Consider the following 11,216-nt stretch of genomic DNA (forward strand, 5'->3'; position numbering starts at 1 on the left):
TATCATTAAAAATGAATACAACCTTAAAAGAGAAGTGAACATATTTCTTACCTAGCTGAAGGGTTAAAGAAAAAAAAAGCTTACCATCAATATTTTTTCCTGTTGTAACACCACACATTGCAGTGTTACAAATAGGAGTAAAGTATCCTGTATTGATTTTTTTTTTTTACAAGACAGATGTTCAGTGAATGATATACAGGCTGCCTATTCTTTCCATTGTGCTTTTGCAATCAAGTAAAGTAAGTTTGTAAGTTATGAAAGTAAAACTTGGTAAATATAAAAAAGGGAAAATGCATGATAGCTGTTAAAATTATTTGCATCTTAAAATAAGGATTTTATGGATGATGTAAAGGGGAAAATTGCCATTGTTCAGGAACTTTGTAGAGAAAATTCATATTTGCCCTTAATCAGTATCAGGCAGTATTGTGAAGTTAGCAGATTTTTTTTTTTTTTTTTTTAAAGATTTTATTTATTTGACAGAGAGAGACACAGCGAGAGAGGGAACACAAGCAGGGGGAGTGGGAGAGGGAGAAGCAGGCTCCCCTCAGAGCAGGGAGCCCGATGCGGGACTCGATCCCAGGACCCCGGGATCATGACCCGAGCCGAAGGCAGTCGCCTAACCAACTGAGCCACCCAGGCGCCCTAGCAGATTTTTTTTTTCCTGTGGGCCAGTCTTCTCCCTTCTTGATATTTTTTTTCACTTTTAGCACCTTCATCACTCCTCCAGGGTTTTCAGATTGATTCCTTACTCTTTCTGATAGGGAAAAATAAACAAATGAATATGCTTAACACTAAGGTATTGGGAAATTATTGGTTTTCTCTTCCAAAGGCACTTGCATCTTAAGCGAATGGACATGAAAGAGTGGAAGTTCTGATATCAATAGCCAACAAGCAGAGAAAATGATTCTGTTAGGTGGTTCCTTCCCAGAACTCCTTGAATTTCAGTGCATAGTTTAACAATTATTTTAATTCATAAGAATCTACAGGTTCTAAAGGAGGGAATGTTGATTTTCTCCAAAGATACATGCATATGGACCTGAGGAAATGATGGAATGTATTTTCAGCTGCAATAGGCAAATATGTGGGTAGTCATTTCTGAAGTCAATAATTGTACAATAGAACAACCTTTGTTCTAGCAGAATGGACAGAGGGTTTTTTTTCCTAGATTTTTTGAGACTAGATTTCAAAAACAAATAATTGCTTGTAACATTTATCAAATAATTTCCCAAAACTGTAAAGGTAAAAATATTAAAAATAATCAGTTGCTTTTAGAACTACTATTAAATATTTATATTTTTAGCCTTTAGGCAAAGGAAAAAATACATTTTTAATGATTTCATGATAATTGTGATGAACTCAAAACAAAATAATAAAAATGTGACTATTTCTTTTTTTAAAGATTTATTTATTTATTTTTAGAGAGAGAAACAGAAAGAGAGCAGGGAGAGGGGCAGATGGAGATGGAGAGAGAGAATCTCAAGCAGACACCCCGCTGAGTGCAGAGCCCAATATGGGGCTTGATCTCATGACCCTGAGATCATGACATGAGCCGAAACCAAGAGTCGGATGCTTAACCAACTGAGCCACCCAGGCACCTCTATAAAGTGTGATTATTTCTATTTAAACAATTAAGTTAATTCTTAATTCTTTACTTAGAAGTATACTTTGTAAACTATGATCAGTATACTTGAATGTTTCACAAAAAGCAGGGTTTCAAAGTTCTGTCAGGCAGCTAATTAACAACATCCAAATATATATATATATATTTTTTTTTTTTTTAAGATTTTATTTATTAGAGAGACAGTGAGAGATGGAGCACAAGCGGGGGAGTGGGAGAAGGAGAAGCAGGCCCCCTGTGGAGCAGGGAGCCCAATGTGGGGCTCGATCCTAGGACCCTGGTATCATGACCTGAGCAGAAGGCAGACACTTAATGACTGAGCCACCCAGGCACCTCCAAATTTATATATATTTTAAACTTTATTTTATTAACATCAGATTTACTAAGGTATACTTACAGTAAAATTCCTCCTGTTTAGATATACAGTTTAGTGGGTTTGAGTAATATGTAACCATGTTTGTTGTTCATATAACCATGATGGTCATGTAACCACCATTGAAATTAAGTTCTGGAATATTTTCTTCATTCTAGAAAGTTCCCTTATTCCCCTTTGTAATCAGTCATCTCACCTACCCTGTCCCTCAATCTGGCTTCTAAAGTTTTACTTCTTCCAGAATGTCATATAAATGGAATAAGTGTTTTGTTTCTGGCTCCATTCACTTAACAGAATACTTTTGAGCTTTATCATTGTTGTTGCATGAATAAACAGTTTGATTTTATTATGGAGTAGTATTTTATTGATGTACCACAATTTGTGTATCCATTCAACAAGTAAATTATATCTGGATTATTTCCAGTTCTTCAGGGGCTATATAAATATTCAAACATAGGTCCTTGTGTGCACATATGGATAAATACTCAGGGCAAGGATTGCTGAGTAGTGTGGTAAGTATATGTTTTACTTTATAAGAATCTGACAAACTGTTATCCAAAATGGCTTTATCATTTTGCATTTCTATCAACAATATATGAGAATTTAAATTTCTCCACACTCTCCAGCACTTGTTGTCATTTAAAAAATGGTTTAGCTATTCTAATATGGGTGTAGTGATATTTTCTTGTGGTTTCCATTTGCATTTGGCCAATGATTTTGAGCACATTTTCATATGCATTTTGGACATCTATATATTTTCTTTGATGAAGGGTCTGTTCACATCTTTTGTCCATTTTATTATTAGGTTTTCTATTTTCTTATTATTGAGTTGTATGACTTCTTTATATATTTTGGATATAAGTCCTTTGTCAGATATATGTCCAAATACTTTCTCCTAGTATGTGGCTTGTCCTTTTTATTTTTTAACATCATCTTTCAAGGATCAGAAGTTTAAAATTCAAAAAAAAAGTATATATTTTTATCATTTGTGCTTTTTTGGTGACTTTTCTGAGAGATCTTTGCCTAACCTAAGGTCACAAAGATTTTCCCCTATGTTTATTCTGGAGGTTTTATAGTTTTAGGTCTCATATTTAGGTTTATAATCCATTTTGAGTTAAATTTAGTAAGATGGTGCAAGGTAAGTGTTGTATGTTTTTTTTTTCAATGTGGATATTCAGTTATTCCAGCACACTTTCTTTTGAATTTTGTATATTTTTTATTTTTTTATTAATTTTTTTCTGGTAATTCATTTTTAAGTTTATTTTTTAAAAGTTTTTATTTAAATTCCAGTTAGTCACCATACAGTGTAATATTAGTTTTAGGTATAAAATTTAGTGATTTAATACTTACAGATAACATCCAGTGCTCATCACAAGTGCACTCCTTAATCCTTATCACCTATTTCACCCATCCCCCCATCTACCTCCTCTTTGGTAACCATCAGTTTGTTCTCTATAGTTAAGAGTCTGTTTCTTGGTTTGCCTCTCTCTTTTTTTCCCTATGCTCATTTGATTGAAATCATATGCTACTTGTCTTTCTCTGACTGACTTATTTTGCTTAATGTAATACCCTCTAGTTCTATCCATGTTGTAAATGTCAAAATTTCATTCTTTTTGATGGCTGAGTAATATTCCATTGTGTGTGTGTGTGTGTGTGTGTGTGTGTGTATTGTTATGGAGTAGTATTTTATTGATGTACCACATCTTTATCCATTCATCAGTCACTGGACATTTGGGCTCTTTACATAATTCCGTAATTCCAGCACAACTTACTGATAAGCCTCTCTATTCTCCATTGAGTCAACTTTTTTGAAAAGCAATGGACCCTATGTGTATGAGTGTGTTTCTGCACTCTATTGTGTTCTATTGATTTATATGTCTATCCTTATGCCAACACCATACTATCTTGCTTAATCTACCTTTATTGTAAGTTGTAAAATCTGGGACTTCAAGCCTTCCAACATTGTTTATTATTATTTTGGGAGGTCTATTCTAGGTTCTTTGTTTTTCCATATAAAGTTTAGATCTAGCTTTTCCATTTGTACTAAAAAAAAAAAGCCTGCTGGAATTTTGTGTGGGAGTACATTGGATATATAGATCTTTTGGAGAAGAATTGACATTTTAAACAAATTGAATTTTAAGAGTCATTAACATGGTAGATCTCTCCATTTATATGTCTTTAATTCTCTTATCTATGCTCATAGTTTTCAGCATACAAATATTTTACACATTTTGTTAGATATATCCCTAAGTATTTTATGGTTTTTGAAGGTATGATATATAATACTTTTTATTGAATAATTTCTATTACCTATTTCATAGTAAATTTTTGTACATTGATCCTGTATCTTAGTCCATTTGGCCTACTATAATAAAAATGCCATAAACTAGGTGGCTTATAAACAACAGGAATTCATTTCTCACAGGTCTGGGGTCCAGAAGTCCAAGATCAGGGTGCCATCATGCTTGGGTTCTGGTAAAGGCCCCCTTCCATGTTGCATACTGCTGACTTCTATGTCTTTACATATTGGAAGGAGCTAGGGTGCTCTGTGGGATCTCTTTTATAAAAGCATTAATTCCATTCATGAGCGCACCACCCTCATGATGGAAGCACTTTCCAAAGGCCCCACCTTCTAATACCATCACATTGATCATTATGTTTCAAGATATGAATTTTGGGGGACACAAATATTCAATCTACAGCACCCTGTATCTTGTGACCTTATTAAACTCATTAGTTTTAGTTGTTTTTTTTTTTTAAGATTTTATTTATTTATTTGAGAGAGAGAATGAGAGACAGAGAGCACGAGAGGGAAGAGGGTCAGAGGGAGAAGCAGACCCCCTGCTGAGCAGGGAGCCCGATGTGGGACTCAATCCCAGGACTCCAGGATCATGACCTGAGCCGAAGGCAGTCGCTTAACCAACTGAGCCACCCAGGCGCCCCAGTTGTTGTTTTTATTTTTTTGGAGATTACTTGGGATTTTCTATCTATGTGATTATAAATAAAGACATAAATAGAGTCTGTAAATAAAGAAACTTTTATTTCTTTTTTCCAATCTGTATGCCTTTTAAGCTATTTTTCTTGCTTACTGCACTGGCTAGAACCCATAGCACACTGTTGAATCAAAGTGGTGAGAGTGTACATCCTTCCCTTGTTCCCAAACTTGGGAGAAAATGATTCAATCTGAGGATGATTTAAGCTGTAAGCAATATCTATCCCTCTGTATGTCTATGTATCTATATCTATCTATATTTATATTTCTATATATCTATATTATCTATATCTATACCTATATATTTCTCCCAGGAAAATTCTATTTTAGTTTAGTTGATAGTGAGGAGAATTAACAATGTTAAGATGGCTATCCACAAAAGAAATAGGAAGTATCCATTCTAGAATTCTAGCTCCTATCAGAAAATCAACATTTTGCTGTTCAGTATAAAATATTTTAATTTTTATTATTTTTAAAGTAACACAAATTAACTGTAAAATTTTAATTAATTTGAAGTTTGAGTATAAAATAAATATGCTCTCATTCACCCCACCCTCCAAAAAATTATATCTCAAATGTAAGTATTAATAATTTTGAGCAGGAGTTGCAAACTAAAACCTATGGGACAAATCTAGCCTGCTTCTTATTTTTATATGGCTTACAAACTAAAATATTTTTTATATTTATAAATGATTTAAAGCAATTAAAGGAATATTTTATGCCACATGAAAATTACACAAAATTCAAATTTCAGTGTCCATAAAGAAAATTTTGAACACATCCATGCTCATTCATTTACATATTGGCTATGGCTGCTTTCATGCTACAGTGGTAGAATTGTGTAGTTGTGACAAGCTACATGGCCTACAAATTCTAAAACACTTTTTATCTGATCATTTACAGAAAAAGATTGCTGACTGCTTATTGAATGTATAGTTTTTCCTTTTGAGATTTTCTTTCTGCATATGTATAACATATATATATGCACATTTTTGTTTTCCGCAAAATAGGATCACACTACACATATTCTTCTGTAATCAGTTCTTTTCACTTAATGATATGTATATCTTCCCATGTTCTTTGTAAATAGTCTCATCTTTTAAAGTTGATTCATAGTATTCTAATACATCATAGTTTAACTAGTCTTGCTAGCATTTTGGTTGTTTCAAACATTTTTATTATTATAAACAGAGTTGTAAATATTATGCATATATTTATACACTTGTCTGCTTATTTTCTTAGGATAAATTTGCAGAAATGGAATATCTGGGGCAAAATTTATGTATTCTTGGGCGCCTGGGTGGCTCAGTTGGTTAAGCGACTGCCTTCGGCTCAGGTCATGATCCTGGAGTCCCTGGATCGAGTCCCGCATCGGGCTCCCTGCTCGGCGGGGAGTCTGCTTCTCCCTCTGACCCTCCTCCCTCTCATGCTCTCTGTCTCTCATTCTCTCTCACACAAATAAATAAATAAAATCTTTAAAAAAAAAATTTATGTATTCTTTATATTTTTACTTTTGATATATGTATTGCCTAAACAAGCTTCATTATTTTACAGTATGCACTTTCATTAATAACATGTAGAAGCACTGGCTTTTCTGCAGTGTCATCATCAATCTGTATATCAGTAATTTCTTATATATATATTAAAGAATTAAACATGTAAAAGTTTACACTGCAGTATTTTATTGCAATATAGGTGTTATATATTCCAATATATGTATAGATTGTATATATATCAATATCTTTCATATTTTTGGCAATATATATTTTTCTTTTGCAAATTGCCTATACAATTTTTCTGTTTTGATGTTATTTTATAGTTATTTTTTTTAAGATTTTTCATTTATTTGAGAGAGAGTGAGCATGGGGTGGGGGGAGAAGAGGGAGAGGGAGAAGCAGAGTCTCTGCTGAGCAGGGAGCCCGATGCGGGGCTCGATCCCAGGACCCTGGGATGGTGACCTGAGCTGAAGGCAGACACTTAACTGACTGAGCCACCCAGGTGCCCCTTATTATTTTTTTAAATGACCTTTTATATAATAAGAGAACTAACCATTATCTTTATTATTTAAATTGATTTTATATGTGGTCTGCTAGCTAATGCACAGATTTAACCATCAAATTGAAGATGACTATGTCACACTGATACCAGGGATTCATATTCCTGTAACAGTTTGTTAGCGTATTTTGCACTACTACGTATTTACCCAAAGAATTCAAAAATACTAATCCAGCGGGATACATGTAACCAATGTTTACAGCAGCATTATCTACAATAGCCAAATTATGGAAACAGCCCAAATGTCCATTAACTGATGAATAGGATAAAGAAGAAATGGTGCACACACACACACACACACAGAAGAAATGGTACACACACACACACACTCACACACAGGAATATTCAGGCATAAAAAAGAATGAAATCTTGCCATTTGCAACAATATTGATGGAGCTAGAGAGTATTATGCTAAGTGAAACAAGTCAGAGAAAGACTAATACCATATGACTTCACTTATATGTCGAATTTGAGAAACAAAACAAATGAGCATAGGGAAAAAAGAGAGAGGCAAATCAAGAAACAGACTCTTAACTACAGAGAACATACTGATGGTCACCAGAATGTAGGTGGATAGGGGGATGGGTTAAATAGGCGATGGGGATTAAGGAGTGCAAGTGTTGTGTTGAGAACCAGGTGTTTTATGTAAGTGTTGAATCACTAAATTGTACGCGTGAAACTAATACTACACTGCATGTTAACTAACTGGAATTTAAATAAAACTTTAAAAAAGTTAAAAGTCAAACTACATGATACGTCAAAAAAATAAAAATGAAAAGACCTGTTTAGGCATTTTTCCAAAGAAGATATTCAGATGGGCAACAGGTACATGAAAAGGTACTCAATGTCACTAATCATCAGGGAAATGCAAATTGAAACCACAGTGAGATGTCAACTGTTACCTATTACAGTAGGTATTATCAAAAAGACAAGAGACAATTATTTGCAATGACGTGGGGAAAGGGAACCCTAGTACACTGTTGGGAATGTAAATTGGTGCAGCCACTATGGAAAACAGTATGGAGTTTCCTTAAAAAGTTAAAAATAATAGTAGCATATGATCCCACAATCCTACTTTTGGGTATATACCTGAAGGAAACAAAAATCATTCTCTCAGAGAGGTATTTGCACCTTAATATTCACTGAAGTATCATTTACAATAGCTAAGACATGGAAACAATCTAAGTGTCCATGATGGATGAATGCATAAAGAAAATGTAAGAAAAAATATATACATATAGTTGGAAAACTAAGCCATAAAAAGAAGGAAATTCTAACATTTGCAACAATATGGGTGGATTTTGAGGGCAGTATGCTAAGTGAAATAAGTCAGAAAGACAAATACTCTATGATCTCACTTATATGTGGAATCTAAAAAAAAAAAAAATCGTAGAAACAGAGAACTGATTGATGGTTGCCAGAGCAGGGGTGTGGGGGTGTGGGAAATGGTTGAAGGTGGTCAAAAGATACAAACTTCCAGTTATAAGATAAATAAGTTCTGCGGAGGTAATGTACAGCATAGTGATTATATTTAATAATATCGTATTTTATATTTGAAAGTTGCTCAGAGAGTAGATCTTAAAACTTCTCATCACTAGAAAAATTTTTTTTGTAACTATGTTAGATGGTGGATGTAAACTAAACTGATTGTGATAATCATGCAATAGCACATACTGAATCATGTTGTAAGTCTTAAAGTTATACAATGTTACATGTCAATTATATCTCAGTAAAACTAGGGAGGTGAAGATACACAAAAACAAACAAAAAAATTAACTTCTGATACAAGTAACAACATAGGGGGCGCCTGGGTGGCTCAGTCATTAAGTGTCTGCCTTTGGCTCAGGTCATGATCCCAGAGTCCTGGGATCGAGCCCCACGTCAGGCTCCCCGCTCTGCGGGAAGCCTGCTTCTCCCTCTCCCACTCCCCCTGCTTGTGTTCCCTCTCTTGCTGTGTCTCTGTCAAATAAATAAAATCTTTAAAAAAAAAAAAAACAAGTAACAACATAGATGGATCTGTATGATTCCATGTACAGAAAGTTCTAGAAGAGGCAATCTAATAGATGTCTCTTGGATATGGTGTCAGGGATTGACTGGAGGATTATTTAGGAACTTACTGGGGTGGTGCTAATGTTTTATATTTTCATAGGGTTTTAGGTTATGCAAGTATATTCATTTTACAAAACTCAGCAAATATGTACTTTTATTTGTACATCTCATTGCTTGCTAATTTTACCTTAAGAGAAAATAAAATATAAACAATATAAAATTTTAGTTAATCATATGCATTATAAAATGTTTAGGGGAACATATATTGCCGTCTTTAATTTACTTTTAAATGTAATTAATGAAGTGGGTTTATGGTTTGATAGATGGTTGAACATATGAATAGATGCATAGTAGAAAAAATACAATAGAATGTTAATGGTAAAGTCTAATTGATATACAGGTGTTCACTGTACAGTTCCCTCAAGTTTTCTGTATTTTTGAAAATCTACTTAATACAATGTTCAAAAAATTAAACAGGAAAATAGGTACTGAAAACTTCATGAGAAAGATTATGCTCCAGTTTAATTAAAATTATGGTACATCTGCACCTGGAATCCTGTGTTGTGTTCTGATTACTGTGTATCTGTTTTGATATTTGGAACTAGATGTGGTCTGTAAGAGTGCTATTAAAATGGGGAGATTGATGTGGACTGCCATAGAAATAAATAGAAAACCAGGACTTCCAAGTTGGAATAGCAAAAGTTGAAATGATACATAGTTGATATCTATAAAATAATGACTATGTGGATAAGGGTAACACAAACTTGTATACCAAGTCTTGATATGCTAACATATTTTAACAAGTAAATTTAGAAAAATATGATTAACCAGCAGGTAACTGGTGAATGGTACATATTATGCCAAGAAGTAACATTGTAAGAAATATGAATGTATTCAGACACATTTAAGATAAATCCATGAATACTAGAGCTAGATGTGGCTACTCCAAAAAGTTGAACTTTGACATCAGGCATGAAACCTAAAGTATAAGCAGGGTTTGTTTGGTTGGGGTGTTTTGTCTATATTTTTCACTGATATCCCTTTGGTGCCTAGAACAGTAATGGACACACAGTAGATGATAAACTTGTTGAATGAATGAAAATATTTTTAGTAATAGAATATTCAGATGGATAAACCCCAGCTATAACCTACTATAGTAATTGCTGTCCCATTATATTTTTCCTTTGAGTCATCATCTGGTACATCCCTGGGTATAGAGGGAGGGTAATCATAACACTTTGGTATTATTTGAAGAGTGCCAGATGAAACACATCTAAAACAAAGTTTCAGCTGCAGAAGTTATACAGAGTTTCTATCATAGTGAATGTTTTTGTTTAACATTCTAAAGATTGCTTTTAAAATAAGATCTCAATCTTTGCAGATGACATGATACTCTATGTGGAAAACCCAAAAACTCTACCCCAAAACATCTAGAACTCATACAGGAATTCAGTAAAGTGGCAGGATATAAAATCAATGCACAGAAATCAGTTGCATTTCTATACACCAACAGTGAGACAGAAGAAAGAGAAATTAAGGAGTCAATCCCACTTACAATTGCACCCAAAACCACAAGATACCTAGGAATAAACCTAACCAAAGAGACAAAGGATCTGTACTCAGAAAACTATAGAACACTCATTAAAGAAATTGAGGAAGACACAGAGAAATGGAAAAACATTCCATGCTCATGGATTGGAAGAACAAATATTGTTAAAATGTCTGTGCTCCCTATAGCAATCGACATATTCAATGCAATCCCTATCAAAATACCACCAACTTTTTTCACAGAAATGGAGCAAATAATCCTAAAATTTGTATGGAACCAGAAAAGACCCCAAATAGCCAAAGGAATGTTGAAAAAATAAACCAAAACTGGTGGCATCACAATTCTGGACTTCAAGCTCTATTACAAAGCCGTAATCATCAAGACAGTATGGTACTGGCACAAACACAGACACATAGATCAATGGAACAGAATAGAGAACCCAGAAATGGACCCTCAACTCTATGGTCAACTCATCTTTGACAAAGCAGGAAAGAATGTCCAATGGAAAAAAGACAGTCTCTTCAACAAATGGTGTTGGGAAAATTGGACAGCCACATGCAGAAGAATGAAAGTGGACCAT

Source organism: Leptonychotes weddellii, chromosome X (genome assembly GCF_054177405.1).
Source record: "Leptonychotes weddellii isolate Sample4059 chromosome X, ASM5417740v2, whole genome shotgun sequence".
Taxonomy (NCBI): Eukaryota; Metazoa; Chordata; class Mammalia; order Carnivora; family Phocidae; genus Leptonychotes; species Leptonychotes weddellii.